General features: G+C 46.9%; 1 long non-coding RNA gene across 1 annotated transcript in view; it reads right to left on the bottom strand.

Annotated features, from left to right (window-relative positions):
* The window catches only part of LOC122464388, a 60678-nt gene that overhangs the window by 41994 nt on the left and 3745 nt on the right, over positions 1-14939 (bottom strand). The window contains exon 2 of the long non-coding RNA XR_006288347.1: positions 14368-14526. This is a non-coding gene — a long non-coding RNA (uncharacterized LOC122464388). The remainder of the gene's footprint in view (positions 1-14367; positions 14527-14939) is intronic.

Genomic DNA, 14939 nt, shown 5'->3' with positions numbered 1-14939 from the left:
AGTTGTTAGCTGTCTAAGGCCTAGGGTACACAGTTCAGCACATCTGAGTCCACCCAATAGAGGGCAGTGGTACCCAAATGCATGATCCAGTTCATTATAATCTGTTAATTAGAAAACACATATTTTTGTTTAAGGTGATTGATAATTTTTCAAATAAGAGGAAGATGACAGCTGGAAAGTAGTGCAGTGTATCCAGTTTTGGGGCAATGAAAATGATTAGGGGGCTGGAGCACATGATTTATGAGGAGAAGTTGAGGGAACTGGGATTATTTAGTCTGCAGTAGAGAAGAATGAGGGAGGATTTGATAGCTGTTTTCGACTACTTAAAAGGGGGTTTCAAAGAGGATGGCTCTAGACTGTTCTTAGTGGTAGCAGATGACAGAACGAGAAGTAATGGTCTCAAGTTGCAGTGGGGGAGGTTTAGGTTGGATATTAGGAAAAAAATTTTCACTAGGAGGGTGGTGAAGAACTGCAATGGGTTACCTAGGGAGGTGGTGGAATCTCCTTCCTTAGAGGTTTTTAAGGTCAGGCTTGACAAAGCCCTGACTGGGATGATTTAGTTGGGGGTTGGTCCTGCTTTGAGCAGGGGGTTGGACTAGATGACCTCCTGAGGTCCCTTCCAACCCTGATATTCTATGATTCTATTAATGTGACAATTAGTTGTAGAAATGCAACCAATCATAGCTACTGCTGCCTTTTGTCAAAGGAAGATCTTGTATGGACTACATACTTGTCAAAGGTCAGGTGTGGAGAATGGAGTCACATGAAAAGAGGCTGAGTGGGTTATGTCAGAGGATGTGTTCAAAGGATCTTATAGTTTAGACATTGGTCTTAATTGTTTTTTATTATTTATTGTTGTTATCCAGTTCACAGAGCTTTGGAGGGGCAGATTTTCAAATAAATCATATTCAAAAATTAAAAACACCACGACAAATTCAGTGGATGACCTTCTATTTTTTCCATGTGGCACGAGAGGGCCTGGCTTCCTTTGTATTTTGTACCCATGGCTCTATGGTTGCGGAAAATTCCACTTCAATATTATACTGTCCCTGCGTGCTTAAGGGGGTGTGTGTTTGTCTGTGCATGCACGCATGTTAATATGGAAGGACTCCCTCCCTCTGACATCACATTTGTGTCCTGACTCATCTCCATGGCTACATCTAAAGTCCAAACTAGAGGATGGATTCCCAGTTCATGTACAAATAAGCATGCTATCTTGGTGAGAGCTGGTGCAAGCATAAATGGTATAGCTGAGACAGCACAAACAGTGGCAGCTGTACATGTACCTGGGCTGGGAATCACACCCCAGGTCATAGTTTTTGCATAGCCTTGGTCTCACGAGATTACGCAATGCTTAGTGCAAGTCTCCAGGTGCTGGAGAATCGATTTCTGCAATGTGTCACATCAGCTCATGTCTGACACACATAGGTCACTGGGAAGAGCAAAATTCCATCAGTAGGAAATCTGCCATCCTGTGACTGGTGCACTATATTATATGAGGATATTGATATAATAGGCATAACAGACCCTTGGTGGAATGAGGATAATGAATGGGACACAATGAATGGGCTGTTCCTAGGGAGGTGCGGGGCCCGGGGCCATAGGCATGGGAACTAGGGTGTGGGAGATGCTGCAGCACCTCTGGGCTCCCAGCTGCCAGACTCCCCCCTGGGGTCCTGGCTGCCGGCCCTGCACACCCAGGGTCCCGACTACCAGCACCTCCGGGGTCTCGGGCACGAGCCACTCACACCAGCCCACAGGGCCCCCCAAAGCACAGAGCCCTGAGCAGTCGCCCCAATTCACTGTACCCAAGGGACAGCTCTAGACACAGTAATACCAGGGTACAAAATATATCAGAAGGACAGAACAGGTCGTGCTGGTGGGGGAGTGGCACTATATGTGAAAAAGTATAGAATCATATGAAGTAAAAATCTTGAATGAACCAAACTGTACCACAGAATCTCGATGGCTAGTAATTCCATGCTCTAATAATAAGCATATAGCAGTAGGGATCTGTTACCGACCACCTGACCAGGATTGCGATAGTGACTGCGAAATGCTCAGGGAGATTAGAGAGTCTATTAAAATTAAAAACTCAATAATAATGGGGGATTTCAACTATCCCCATATTGACTGGGTACATGTCACCTCAGCACAGGGTGCAGAGATAAAGTTTCTTGACACAGTAAATGACTGCTTCTTGGAGCAGCTAGTCCTGGAACCCACAAGACAGAGGAGAGGCAATTCTTGATTTAGTCCTAAGTAGAACACAGGATCTGGTCCAGAAGGTGAATATAGCTGGACCAGGCGTGGCGAGTTATATATCCGTGTGGTGCCTTAGCACCAGCAATATTCAGAGCCCAGGGGCCCAGCTCCACCAATATTTGGTGCTGGGTGTCCCCTCCGGCCCCACCTGCCACCCCCATACCTCCCCCGAGTGTCCCCCGGGCCCCTCTTGCTGCCCCCGGACCCCCAAGCGCCTCCCCGGGCCCCGGAGCAGAGCGTCCCTGCCTCTGCCTCTTCCGTGCAGCTCCATGCTGCCTCCCTGCAGCAACTGCTGGCACGGGGTCCTAGCACCCCCCATTTCGACTGCCAGAGCAGACTGACTCTGAGCCCGCCCTTCCACCTCAGACCCTTCCCTTTTCCGATGGGACCCTCCACCAGCACGGGGGTCCAGGAATCCCCCTCGCCTCCCCCGTGGTGGCTGCCGGGGGGTGCTGCGTGCACCTCCTCCCCTGCTCCTGCCCCATGCTGGGCAAGGAGGCAGCCCCATCCCTCACCCCCAGTGAGGCTACAGTCAGGGGCAACAGCAGGGGAGGAGGTGCATGCAGCACCCCCCGGCAGCCACCACGGGGGAGGCGAGGGGGATTCCTGGACCTGAGTGGGGCCCTAGGAGCACATGCAGTGACAGTGGTGGGGGTGAGTGTGTTTCTGGGGGGGGGCGGGAAAGGGGGACTCCTCCCCCAGAGCTCAGTGCTGCCGGCAGGGAAAGGGCTGGGGGGAGTCCTCCTCTCTGGCCCCTGTCCCGGAGCAGCCTGCCTGCACCCCAAACTCATCCCCAGCCCTGCCCCACCCCACAGCCCACACCCCCCGCCAGAGCTTTCATCCCCCACTGCACCCTCAACCCTCTGCCCTAGTCCTGAGCCCCTCCAACACCCCAAACAACTTATCGCCAGTCCAAGCCAGAGCCCTCATCCCCCCACACCCTAACCCTCTGCCCAAGCCCTAAGCCTCTCTAACACCACAAACCCCTCATCCCCAGCCCCAGCCAGAGCCCTCACCCCCTGCACTCCAACCCTCTGCCCCAGCCCTGAGCCTCTCTAACCCCCCAAACTCCCCAGCCACAGACAGAGCCTACACCCCCCAAACTTCTACTCTCACCCTGAGCCCCTCCCACACCCCAAACCCTTCATTCCCAGCACCAGACAGAGCCCTCACCCCCTACACCCCTACTCTTGCCCTGAGCCCCTCCCATACCCTAAACCCCTCATGTGCAGCCACACCCCACAGGCCTCACCCCTGCACCCCCTCCCTCTGCACCCCCCCCATCCCCAAACTCCCTCCCAGAACCTGCACCCCCTCCCTCCGCACCCCCTCCCACCCGCAAACTCCCAGAGCCTGGACCCTGCACCCCAACTCTCTGCCCCAGCCTAGGGCCTGCACCCCAGACCTCCTCCCCCACCCAAACTCCCTCCCAGAGCCTTGGGCAGGTGGGGGGCGGAGTTTGGGCGGGGGCAGGTTCTGGGCACCACCAACATTTCTACAAACCTGCCACCCCTGAGCTAGACCCCTTCGTAATAGCGACCATAATACAATTAAATTTAACATCTCTGTGGCAGGGAAAACATCACAGCAGCCCAACACTGTAGCATTTAATTTCAGAAAGGGGATACACAAAAATGAGGAGGTTAGTGAAACAGAAATTAAAAGGTACAGCACTGAAAGTGAAATCCCTGAAAGCTGCATGGAAACTTTTTAAAGGCACCATAATAGAGGCTCAACATAAATGTATACCCCAAATAAAAAAAACTAGTAAGTGAACCAAAAAAAAGCCACCGTGGCTAAACAACAAAGTAAAAGAAGCAGCGAGAGGCAAAAGGGCATCCTTTAAAAAGTGGAAGTTAAATCCTACTGAGAAAAATAGAAAGGAGCATAAACTCTGGCAAATGAAGTGTAAAAATATAATTAGGAAGGTCAAAAAGAATTTGAAGAATAGGTAGCCAAAGACTCAAAAAGTAATAGCAATTTTCTTTAGAGTACATCAGAAGTAGGAAGCCTGCTAAACAACCAGTGGGGCCACTGGATGATCGAGATGCTAAAGGAGCACCCAAGGACAATAAGGCCATTGCGGAGAAAAAATGAATTTTTTGCATCAGTCTTCACAGTTGAGGATGTGAGGGAGATTCCCAAACCTGAGCCATTCTTTTTAGGTGACAAATCTAAGGCACTGTCCCAGATTGAGGTATCATTAGAGGAGGGTTTGGAACAAATTGATAAACTAAACAGTAATAAGTTACCAGGAGCAGATGATATTCATCCAAGAATTCTGAAGGAACTCAAACATGAAATTGCAGAACTCCTAACTGTAGCCTGTAACCTATCACTTAAATCAGCTTCTGTACCAGACGGCTGGAGGATACCTAAGGTGACACCAATTTTTAAAATGGGTTCCAGAGGTGATCCTGGTAATTACAGGCCAGTAAACCTGACTTCAGTACTGGGCAAACTGGTTGAAACTATAGTAAAGAACAAAATTGTCAGATCATAGATGAACATAATTTTCTGGGGAAAAGTCAACATGGATTTGTAAAGGGAAATCATGCCTCACCAATCTACTAGAATTCTTTGACGCAGTCAACAGGCATGCGGACAAGGGGGATCCAGTGGATATAGTGTTCTTAGATTTTCAGAAAGCCTTTAACAAGATCCCTCACCAAAGGCTCTTAAGCAAAGTAAACTGTCATGGGATAAGAGGGAAGGTCCTCTCATGGACTGGTAACTGGTTAAAATATAGGAAAAAAAGGGTAGGAATAAATAGTCAGTTTTCAGAATGGAGAGCGGTAAATAGTGGTGTCCCCCAGGAGTCTGTACTGGGACTAGTCCTATTCAAAATATTCATAAATGATCTGCAAAAAGGGGTGTCATAAATATAAAGGGAAGGGTAAACACCTTTAAATCCCTCCTGACCAGAGGAAAGACCCTTTCACCTGTAAAGGGTTAAGAAGCTAGGATAACCTCGCTGGCACCTGACCGAAATGACCAATGAGGAGACAAGATGCTTTCAAAGCTGGAGGGGGGGAGAAACAAAGTTTCTCTCCGTCTGTGTGTTGCCTTTGCCGGGACCAGAGCAGGAATGCAGGTCAGAACTCCTGTAAAGGGCTAATAAGCAATCTAGTTAGATATGCGTTAGATTCTGTTTTGTTTAAATGGCTGATAAAATAAGTTGTGCTGAATGAAATGTATATTCCTGTTTTTGTGTCTTTTTGTAACTTAAGGTTTTGCCTAGAGGGATTCTCTATGTTTTGAATCTGATTACCCTGTAAGGTATTTATCATCCTGATTTTACAGAGGTGATTCTTTTACTTTTTCTTCAATTAAAATTCTTCTTTTAAGAACCTGATTGCTTTTTCATTGTTCTTAAGATCCAAGGGTTTTGGTCTGTGTTCACCTGTGCAAATTGGTGAGGATTTTTATCAAGCTTTCCCCAGGAAAGGAGGTGTAGGTTTTGGGGAGGATTTTGGGGGGAAAGACTTTTCCAAGCAGGCTCTTTCCCTGTTATATATTTGTTAGACGTTTGGTGGTGGCAGCAATATAGTCCAAGGGCAAAAGGTAAAATAGTTTGTATCTTGGGGAAGTTTTAACCTAATCTGGTAAAAATAAGCTTAGGGAGGTTTTCATGCAGGTCCCCACATCTGTACCCTAGAGTTCAGAGTGGGGAAGGAACGTTGACAAGGGGTAAACAGTGAGATGGCAAAATTTGTAGATGATACAAAATTACTCAAGGTAGTTAAGTCCCAGGCAGACTGCAAAGAACTACAAAAGGATCTCTCAAAACTGGGTGACTGAGCAACAAAATGGCAGATGAAACTGAATGTTGATAAATGCAAAGTAATGAACATTGGAAAATATAATCCCAGCTCTCCATATAAAATGATGGGGTCTAAATTAGCTGTTAGCACTCAAGAAAGAGATCTTGGAGTCATTGTGGATAGTTCTCTGAAACATCCGCTCAGTGTGTAGCGGCAGTCAAAAAAGCAAACAGAATGTTGGGAATCATTAGGAAAGGGATAGATAGCGAGACAGAAAATATCATATTGCCTCTATATAAATCCATGGTACACCCACATCCTGAATACTGCATGCTGATGTGGTCGCCCGATCTCAAAAAAGATACACCTTTACCCCAATATAACACTGTCCTCGGGGTAGAGGACAATCTTACCGCATTATATGTGAAACCGCGTTATATTGAACTTGCTTTGATCCACTGGAGCGTGCAGCCTCGCCCCCCCAGAGCACTGCTTTCCTGCATTATATCCAAATTCATGTTATATCGGGTCGCGTTATATCGGGGTAGAAGTGTATATTGGAACTGGAAAATGTTCAGAAAAGGGGAACAAAAAATTATTAGGAGTATGGAACGGCTTCTGTATGAGGAGAGATTAATAAGACTTGGACTTTTCAGCTCGGAAAAGAGATGACCAAGGGCGATACGATAGAGATCTGTAAAATCATGACTGGTGTGGAGAAATTAGATAAGGAAGTGTTATTTACTCCTTCTCATAACACAAGAACTAGGGGTAACCAAATGAAATTAATAGGCAGCAGGTTTAAAACAAACAAAAGGAAGTATTTTTTCACCCAACACAGTCAGTCTGCGGAACTCTTTGCCAGAGGATTTTGTGAAGACCAAGACTATAACAGAGTTAAAAAAAGAACTAAATAAATTCATGAAGGTAGGTCTATCAATGGTTATTAGCCAGGATGGGCAGCGATGGTGTCCCTAGCCTCTGTATGCCAGAAGCTGGGAATGAGTGACAGGGGATGGATTACTTGGTGATTACCTGTTCTATTCATTCCCTCTGGGGCACCTGGCATTGGCCACTGTCAGAAGACAAGATACTTGTCTAGATGGACCTTTGATCTGACCCAGTATGGCTGTTCTTATTTGCTTATAAAAACTTTAGACAGAGGGTAGACTTTTGAAAAGTGCCTAAGTCTGAAAGTAACTGAAGCCTTGTCTACACACAAAAGTTGAACCACTACAGTGGTATAGTTAAAGCTGTACAATCCCTTTAGTGTGGATGCAGTGATACCAAGACAACTTATTCCTGTACAGAAAAAGGAATAAGTCATACCACAATAAGACATCTTTATGCTGCTTTAACTGTGTCCACACCAAGGGTTGTACTGAAATAACTGTATCAGTAAAAAAAGTCACACCCCTAACCAAAATGATTTTACCAGTACAAAAACTATGTGAGGACCAAGTCTTAGGCTCCTAATGCCCAAGTGACTTGTGAAAACAGAATTTAGGTTGCTAAATCACTTAGGTACTTTTGAAAGTTTTACTCCGTCAATTTGGGTCTTCTTCCTTTTGAAGTGCCTCTCCCTTTTCTCCCCTAATCTTTGTAAACCAGCTGTTCTTTTTTGTTGTGATGCAGAACATATCCTGTGGCTTTAGCATAAAAGATTAGCATTTAACTGTGGAGGGCTCACAGCAGCCATGATTTTAGTGTGACTGTGCCGAAAGAGCTCTCCAGAATGCAGTACAGCTGGATACAATCCAAACGCAAGAAACTGCTGAATGAAATGTGGAGAAGTGGGAAATATCTATATTATTGTGTGTGATATTGCACATGCCCTTGTGTGTTTGTCTGTGATGGGCTACATGGTAGATCAAAGGGGCTGTTAGAGAAAACAAGCAGAACAGGTAAAACAATGGCCTAGATTAGGAGAATCCAGGTACTCAGACACAATAGCCAGGTTTATAGCCAGGAAGCAGGATTCCTCAATCCCAAACCTAGTTACATAACTGTTTTGCTAAGGCAGATGATTTGGACATCAAAAGACAACGATCTTTTAAAAGATCTGCCCTCCAGAAAGGGAGAAGCAGAAAGGGAGAGGCAGAAAGGGCTGCCAGCTGCTGCAGGCTGATAGAGGGCTTGTCTGCACAGCAGGTTACTGTGGGGCAAACCAGGGTGTGAATCTACAGCACACCAGGTAGCTGTGCAGTGGCATCTGACAGTGTCCACACAGCAGTTATTGCATGGCAAGCTGGTGCACTGTAAATTCACACCCTGGCTTGCTGTGCAGTAACTTGCCGTATAGAGAAGCCCTGAGAGTCAGGGTCTGCAGAAGGATTTCCACAACTTGGTCCCCAAGATAGGTGCAGGGCAGACAAACCTACGTCACATCTATCTAGGGGCCAGAGAAAGGGAAATGCCAAGTGCAGGTAAGACAGTATGTCTATAAGTCTCTGTTATATTAAGTCAATTTCACGGGATGCTGTGCAGCTTTTGGCAAATAAATCTTGTTTTGCTTTGAAGAAGCTGCTTCTGTGTCACTGCATTCTGTACAGTCCACAGGCTCCCGAAGGGAAACGCTTCCAGAAGCCAAGCCCATGGGGCCTGCTAGGGATCACAGGGGGTGTAACCCAGAGACCCACTCAGGGAGTAGTTTGGATTATGGGGTCTTACCCAAAGAGCAGTGCAGGCACATGCCTGTCACTTGAAAGGGGTGCACTCGGGAGGGAAGAGGGTCTCAGAAGGAGCAACCTCCCCAGGGATAATGACAATGATGCTATCAAATCTATCAATCAGTCTTTAGCAAACCGTTTGCTGGGAACATTTTGGACAACACTGTATCAGACATAACTACTTTAAAACAGCAAACTCCTATACACTATGAAGCATGGCGGGTCACTATTAGCGATGGGTTTGAATTATTTTGACAAAAGCTTTTCATTGGAAAATGCTCAGTTGACAAAACGAAATTTTGCCATGTGTGCATAAGCGATGCCTGCCCCAACATAGCCAAGCAGTCAGGTCAGGGTACAGACTTAGGATACGGGAGATCCAGGTTCAAATCTCTGCTCTGCCTGAGAGCAGGGACTTGAACCTGTTATGTCACTGCACCCCATATTCTTCACAGTGATATTATTATGATATGATTATGGCATAACAACGATGCATTTTATGCAAGATGGGTCATGTGAGATGTCATTGGAAAAGTTATGATTTGCTGAATATGATTATCCTATTTCTATGAATGTATCATTTTTGTATCTGAAGTTAGGAATATTGACTACGTCTCTGTATTTCAAGTGTAGTTACACCTGGGTAAGGTACACTAGACAAGATACTTTCAGTCTAGATCAGTGGTCACCGATCGGTAGATCACAATCAACGGGTTGATCCTGGAGCCTCTGATAGTCGATCTCAGTCTCAATCTAGGGTTGCCAACCCTCCTGCAGCCAAACCGGGAGATTGGCCACTAACAGTCTGGTGGCACAGCAGGGCTAAGACAGACTCCCAGAAGCAGCCGGCACATTCCTGCAACCCCTAGTCAGAGGGAATAGGGGGTCTCCATGCACTGCCCTCGCCTGCAGGCACTGCCCCCACAGCTCCCATTAGCCAGGAATGGAGAACCGCAGCCAATGGGAGCTGCGGGGGTGGTGCTGGTGAACTGGGGCAGCGAACGGAGCCAGCTGCCCCTCCTCCCAGGAGCTGCTGCCAGAGCAGTTACACTCCCACAGCCGCCTAAGCCCCGCTATGCTGCCGGAGCCTGCACCCCAAACCCCTCCCACACCCCAACCTCTGCTCCAGCCCTGAACCCCATCCTGCACCCCAACCCCCTGCCCCAGCCCTGAGCTCCACTGCACTCAAATTCCCTCCCAGAGTCCGCACCCTGCTTCTCTTCCTGCTCCCCAATGCCCGGCCCCAGCTCTGAGCCCCCTCCCGCACACCGCATCCCCTCCCACACCCCAACCCCCTCCCAGAGCCTGCACCCCACACCCACTACTGCACCCCAACCCCCTGCCCCAGACCCCTCCAAGATCCTGCACCCTGCACCCAAACCCGCTGCCCGAGCTCTGAGCCCCTTCCTGCACCCAAACTCCCTCCCAGAGCCTGCACCCTGAACCCCTTCTACATCCCAACCCCCTGCCCCAGGCTCAGCCCAGAGCCCCTCCCACACTCTGAACCCCTTGGCCCCAGCCCAAAGCTCGCACCTCCTCCCGCACCCCAACCCCCTGTCCCAGACTGGTGAAAGTGACTGAAGGTGGTTGAGGCGTGATGGAGTGAGCAGGGCAGAGCCTCAGAGAAGGGGTGTGACAGGGGGCATGGCCTCAGGGAAGGGGCCGAGTAGGGGGCAGGCCAGGGTGTTTGGGTTTGTGTGATTCCTGTTATTTCTACATTTTCTTTGAGGTAGATCCTAGGTTGCACTTAAATTCAAAAAGTGATCTTGTGTTTAAAAAGGTTGGAGACCACTGGTCTAGACAGTGGGTGGGGAAGGGCCTATTTGGGGCAATGGGCCATTAGGAAAAAACAATAGGCCTTAGGAGAAGCTTATCTCCCACCTTGGGAGCCTTCCTGAGAACACTACAGACAGCAGCCTATGAGTGATAGCTGCTATGTCTCTACAAGGACATGTGATGAGACCGCATGTCTCTAGACTCCATCTATCCAAAATCAGTATTTTTCCACAGACCGGAAAGCTTTGGGAACAAAGGGTTCCCGCCATATGTAAAAGCTATATAAGGCAGGGAGTGACATCAACTGGTGTTCTTCACTCCCCACACAAGAAGACTCCTGGAAACACCTGAGGAACAAAGATTGAATTGGGAGAAGAGCTGGATACAGGCTAATGGGATTTTAGCCTGTGAATGAAACACCTGGGGATTCCAAGCTGTAAAGCAAGTGCAGCTTGCTCCTTAAGAATCTGCAGCCTGCTTGTTTCATCTGTTAGGTGAGAATCTGCTATTCATATCCAATCTATTTAGTATATTAAGTTTAGTTTGCATCTTTTGTTTATTTGCTAGGTAATCTCCTTTGATCTGTTTGCTGTCACTTATAATCGATTACAATTTATCGTTTGTAGTTAATAAACTTGCTTTTGCTTTATCTAAACCAGTGAGCTGGAGTGAAGTGTGTGAAAATCATAATTCAGGGGCAAAAGGCTGTTGCAGATCTCTCTCCACATTGAGGGAGGGAGCGATTTTCTGAGCTCACACTGTACAGTTCCCTGTGCAGCACAAGATGGTACAATTTGGGGTTTATACTGCAGAGGTGGTGTGCACCTGAGGAGCTGGGATTAGCCTTCCCATGCAGTGGCTGGTCAGAGAGCCTGCCTGTAACTGTAGCTGGGTGTGCCCCTACCTGTATGTATGCTGGTGAAAGTGCAGGCTGAAGGGCTTTGTAGCTCATCACAGCAGTACAGTGCAAGAGGGCGCCCAGGCAGATGGGTCAGGGGGCTCAGTGGTACCCCAGTTCCAGGTGGCACCCCAGGGGGAACCCATCACACCTGTGTCTCTCATATCCGAGGTGAGAGCCAGCAGGCTATTGCCTACACTGCGGTAGAATATTCTCTTGCACGCACATGTGAAAATTTTCAGAAGCTCTCCGTTTCATCCCATGATGGAATGGGAATTTTTTTTGAATCCCATAACTTTTTTCAGGATGAGGAAATTGTTTCCCAACTGGCACCCGTCACAACTTCTCGGGTGGATTTCTCTAAAGGAAGTCAGAAGTCTGACACTCTTGCCTTTAAACTGTATAAGTGCAAAATGGAACGAAGTGGGAATTTATATAATCTTAAAACCCTGGAGCTGGAGTTTTCCCATGACCGGTGTATTTTGCTACACTTTGAGCAATACCAGATTGACTGTCAGTAATGCAGGGAAGCCATGTGGTGCTGTTAGTGCCAGCAGCAGTCCCTGGAAAATGTCAAGCAAAATTAGGGCCAGTCACAGACTTCAGACTGCTTCCATTACCACAAAGTGTGCATTGGCTGAAACTGAAGCCAAAGGCCCAAAGCACCCTACCAAGTAGAAGTGTTTAGTGAAAATATTGCTTGAAAACCAATTTAGCAGTGTTCCCAATCATGCTTCTCAGATGTTCCCCTCCTTTACACTTCCTGTCTTCAAAATAATCCTTCCACGCCCTTCCTAGCCCTCTGCTAACCATATTATGTCCATGGTCTTAACAGGGATACTGGTTTTATGGTTCATTACAAGAATTTGTAACACACCACATCGCCTGCTACCCTTAACTGCCCACTTTAAATCCCTTTGTATAACAGTCTAACCTTCAGTTGCCCACTTCATTTCAAGGGACCTCCGACAACATGTGCTATCCATTATGCTCAAGGATCTGTCCCAATCAAGGATGTTCTTCCCCAGACCTGAAGAAGAGCTCTGAAACCTGCTACCTTCCTCCAACAGAAGCTGGTCCAGTAAAACATATTACCTTACCTACCTGGTCTCTCTCATGTTATGTTCACGGTATACAAACAGAGAAGGTAGAGTATTCTGTGTTTTTCTCTTTCTGCACAGTTGCAACATAACACTATTTTATTTCTTAAAATTGAGAATTTTAACACAAGAACCAAAAACAGAGACACAAAGCAAGCTGTTCCCTTAGACAGAGAGGCACAGCTCAGTCCACCTTGCTCCAGGCTGGCTCTTTGCAGAGTGCTTGCTGCTAGATCAGACCAGATCACACACTTCCCTATAAAGCCCTCTAGCCTGCAAGCAGGACCAGGAAACCCCCAATTCTTAAAGGGATAGCTTGTAACTTTAATGGAGTTTTATACCACAATCCACTTCTATGAAGGTTTGGTGAGACCACGAGGATGTGCTGTGCTTTGTAGGAGGAAAGGTATGTAGGAACGGAGAGGAATGCCTGAGTAAATCTCCTTTCTGTCATGAATGCCACCCTAGCATATCTCTCCACTGCCAAGAAGCACCTCCTCCTTCCTGGCCCTCAGTTAGAGTAGTTTTTTCTTGCTGCTGGTTCTTTCTCCCTATTCTTCATACTGGAAATACGGGCCTACAGCAGAAGAAAGTGGTGCAAGTTTCCTGGAATAGATCCCAATGTTCCTTTGTGGGAAGCAGCAGCTAGCTCTGGAGAAAGAGAGGCTGGCCAACTGCTGTTTGTAAATGGCTCTTCAAAAAACCATACTAGGGCTTATGAAAAAGGCTTGGGATGTGGTAGGAGGCCTGATTCTGAGGAGAGGAAACTGGACCAGAATGGGTCATATGCTGCATGTTAGGGAGTAGGGCTGCAGTGGGTCTGCAGACCACATGTGATCATTATTAGAGCGTGGTGCTGGAGGGTTTTGGTGTCTGCTGGCAAGCATGTCTGATCTATGGGCAATCACAGACCTTGCTGAAGCTGATGGGCATCTTAGCCACCTTTCATTCAGGCTAAATGAGCGAGCAATTAAATGCCCCTTGGCTTAGTAATAGCTGAAACCATAGTAGCCATTGCCCAAGGTATGGACCAGTAAGGTAAGGCTGAAGAAGCTAAGCCACATGGCCTGAGGGGTTTCCCTGGGACTGCAAAATGCAGGGCCTGGGGAATTGTTCCGGTTGCAGCTGCCTGTCTGTGCGTGAAAGGGTCCAGGAGGCAGACAGAAAGTGAGAAGACAACAAGAGAAACTGTGAACATGGCCCTGGGAGGAAACCAAGACAGGCAGAATACTGACTGGAAAGGCAGGCTTGGAAATTGTGAGCAAGGAAACTGCTCCTTTAGTTGTTCCTACTGTCTTCAGGGAAACAGGACTTGATACATTCTTTGTGAAAAACAAAAACAAAACAAAAACAGGATTGCATCAAAGAAATACCTGTCTAGTATCATCAATTTCTTAGATGAGTTACCCAGTCATCCAGCAAGCCATTGGCAGAGCCAAGAATAAAACCCAAATCTCCTGAGTCCCAATCTAGTGCTACATCCATTAAGTCACCCTGTCTTTCATAGTTGGCAGGTACATATAGTAGAGGGGCTTTCTTGCCTGAGATATTGATATTCCAAGGTTTTTGTGGGAGAGGGGACAGAAATACCATGCATTACAGGGAGAGAGGTTTCCAAATGGACTTCAGCCACCAAAGCAAGGGAGGTAACTCATCCTGAAGTAATTCACCCCACAACAGTAACAATTAAAAATATTGTGATACATAAAAACCTGTCACTAACACCAACTAACAACATATACAAATTAGCTTTCTTTGTGTTCTTACCGTTATAACAACAGACGGGTCTGAAAGAAGGAAGGAAACTAGAATTCTGAGTAAATGTCCCTTCTGGGAAAATATTTCTATGAATATGAGGTGAGAGCAAAGCAGTCTCTTAATGATTCTTTTTTTACCCTTTGAATTCTTGTTTGCTGGTTTGTTTGAGGTTTCCCTTCAGAAGTGCAGTGCCAGTTTTCACACTGTCTCTTGGGCTTTGATGGCATTGTCAAGGGGATGAAGCAGGCTCTTCTACAGTGCTGAAGTAACAGGCTTAATGCTTTGATCCAGGCCACCTAACTGCAGAATTAATTGTTACTGGGAAGGGACAGACATTTATACAAATATAGAAAAACACCTTCCAGGCATGGTCTAGATCACACATAGTCCTGCCTCAGTGCAAGGGACTGGACTAGATGACCTGTTAAGGTCCCTTCCAGTCCTACATTTCTATGAAATCCAGTTTGGGCAAGGTCTTATTTGTTTTCCTCTCTAGTCCATTGTTTCCTGCACCTTTATTCCATCCTCCTCCATTCTACTTTGTCCCTTTATATTATCCTTTCTGTAATCTCTTTCCATTTAATTTCTCTGCCTCTTTCCTCTGACCCTTTTCTTTGTCTCTATTCAATTTCTCTCTCTCCCCCTCCTTTTAGTGCCTGCCAGTTTCTCATTCCTTCTCCTTGCTTGTGCTAACTTTTCTTTTCTTCCT

This window comes from Chelonia mydas, chromosome 2, assembly GCF_015237465.2.
Source record: "Chelonia mydas isolate rCheMyd1 chromosome 2, rCheMyd1.pri.v2, whole genome shotgun sequence".
NCBI classification, from domain to species: domain Eukaryota; kingdom Metazoa; phylum Chordata; order Testudines; family Cheloniidae; genus Chelonia; species Chelonia mydas.
Note: the sequence above shows the minus strand (reverse complement) of the source record. Positions and strands in the feature narration are given on the sequence as shown.